The sequence below is a fragment of the Ambystoma mexicanum genome, chromosome 2p (assembly GCF_040938575.1).
Source record: "Ambystoma mexicanum isolate Mex_15411 chromosome 2p, UKY_AmexF1_1, whole genome shotgun sequence".
In the NCBI taxonomy this organism is placed as follows: domain Eukaryota; kingdom Metazoa; phylum Chordata; class Amphibia; order Caudata; family Ambystomatidae; genus Ambystoma; species Ambystoma mexicanum.
In genome coordinates this window covers 99,087,237-99,090,039 of record NC_090923.1, presented here as the reverse complement: position 1 = coordinate 99,090,039, position 2,803 = coordinate 99,087,237, and positions in this window count along the sequence as shown.

Below are 2,803 nucleotides of genomic sequence, written 5' to 3'. Positions count from 1 at the left end.
AACTTTTCAGCAAGATAATCAGGTGCAAGCCGTCTCAAACATTTACAGACTAAGTATGCCTCTTTAAATTTAATTCTATCCTCCACCATCAACCAGTGGAGGGATCTCCGTACTGATGAGACATGGTCCCACATGCCATCATAGAAGACATATTGCCTTATTACGCATTCAGGGCTGTGGTAAAAAGTGACAATAATTCCGAAATTACTGCCGCTTTTACTACGCCACTGAATTCTAGGCTTGAAAGCCAATCTGCCAATTTACCTCCAAAAATCAGTGAATTTACCACGCAGTATTACCACTTATTGCAAATCTACCAAGAATCCCATGGAGTCCTGTGGACTCCAAAAATGGGGCTTTACATCACCAAGGTAACAGGAAATGATGTACTGCCGATTTACCACCAAAATCGTAATGAGGTCTAAAGTGTATAAAGCAATATGGATGCTTAGATAAAAGTGGAAAACCAAAATGATTGCTACTGAAGAGACGTTAACATGCATGTTTAACCTTTGTTTACTTTGCCAATATTTGTCTAATTTGTCATGCCAATACAGTACCTATTGAAATAGTATGGTAATGCCAACAGTTTGGGCTTTTGTGTAGGAATGGGAAAGTAACTTACCAGGCCCTGCCATAGTGGTATTAACTGGAAATTGATGGTAGCACATGCAAAATGGTTGGAGTACCTGGGCATACAATAGCAGTGGAAACTGAAAAAGCACCCAGAGGACTGTATTCAAATATTAAGCATCAAAATTATTTATTTCATTTGATACGAAATTTACAAAAATGAGTCAGTCATGTATAAATCAACACTCTAAAACACATTTAAGTTGCAGAAAGAACAGCATTTTAAAAACATTGCGGATAACCAAACTCATTTCTGCAGTGAGCAATTCAATCATTCATCAATATACATTCTCATACGCACATATACATACAAAAATACAAAAATGCCTACACAAAAGGTTTAATCTATATGTAAAAAGGGTATTAAGATGACAACATGAAAGAATTTTGAAACGAATTTCATAATTTTGCAGCAATTTAAGAACATGTTATCAAATATTGGAGTGGATCTGGTTAATCAGTTTCCAACAATCTTCGGTTTCCAGCAGTGCCTGGAAAATGTCTGATACATATACACAAGCCAATGCTGTTGGCTTTGCCAATGCAGTTTTTAACAGGGCCTCAGTGAAGGACACACATAGTGCTCAAAAATCGTGTCGCTAAAGGCAGACCTGGTTAAGACATTTTTATTACACTAGTAGCGGCTTTACAACTCCAATTAAGTCATTAACTCTCAGAAGACTGATTTGAAAAAAACTCTGGCAGGCACTTTTAGTGCAAAGCTTGATTAAAGCGCGCTCCAAGAGTTCCCATAAGGCAATGTTTTGGGTGGGGGGGTGGTGGGGTGTTAGGAATTGGATGGGAATAGCCATAGGGATTTGCATGGCCATTACCAGTCAATGGGTGGGCAAATAACCAAACAACACCTACATGCTATGTGTCCCTCCTCATATGCCATTTCTCCCTATCTAATCCCTATGGCCATTCAGGGGAGGACGGATAGCTCAGGGGCAACACATTTGTTTTAGAAGCAAGACTGCAGCACAACACAGGTTTGGATCCTGATCCTGCGCTTAGAAGCCACTCCTGGTATTAAGCGCTTTATAAATGAACAATTATTATTATTATCTGTACACTAATGCAATATTTCCGGCTAATAGGTGTAGCAAGCAACCAACACCTAATAGCCGAATCTAATAATATGGAGGTCCTGCTTCGGATATGTGCGACAGTACTGCCATCGTGTGGACACTTTTCTCCATTACATCAGGTTTCTGTGAGAAATGGCCCTGTGGTCCGTGCATGGATGGAAGTTCACAGCTAGTCATTTTATCTGCCGATAGTGGCGGATGAGGATGCGAGTTCATGTGATGCTTCGTAGCTAGAGTAGCCATCCACCCGGATTTAGTCCGGACTGCCCATATTTCAAAAACTGTTTCCGGTTGTCAGGATTTGACCTCTCACGTGGTGCTTTACCCACAGAAGCGCCTCTGTGGTTTTATGGCGTGCGCCAGCCTGCCTTTGACTTCCAGGGTGTTCCTTGGAGCTGTGATTTACAACTGGTTTGTTAGATAAGGGCTGCTCAGTGGGCACCAATTAAAGCAACAGGGTCATGGGGCAAGTTCCCCTTCAGTGGCCCTTTTGTGTTCAAAATTCCAACTCTTATAGAAGGGCTAATGTTGGGGCTTTTAACTTTGATGGCCCATATATATATATATGTGTTCCTCTTTTGCTTTTATGTTGTTGTCAACATTGTTTTAATTGTAAAAATGGAAATGTGTATTTGAAAGGTTGATATTTTCAGCCAACCAAATAAAAAATATACATGCACGCTATTCCCGCGCGCCCGCATTTAGAAACCTCAGGGTATTAAGCGCGTTATAAATAACCTATCATATCATTGTGTGTTTGAGCTATTTACCCCATGTTGTGACAAATACCGCAGGATTAGGGGTTTGAATACTTGGTCTCCCCATAAGTTTACCCTCAGAATGTGTGGAAGTCTGGTCTCCTCCAGAGAGTTAGAAGTCCTGAAAACTAAAGGTGGCTAGCTGAGGTATTTTTCCAAGGAGTGGCAAGTGTTGGCCTCAGACACATGGGCTCAGAACCCTGTAGCTGTGGGGTATCAGAGTTTGCATAGATGACAGCCAACTTTTCGCAGTGGGCTTGAGGGTCACTTTGGTGTTTTGCCACTCCTATGGCCCCTACTCCAAAATTTGCATAATGCGCT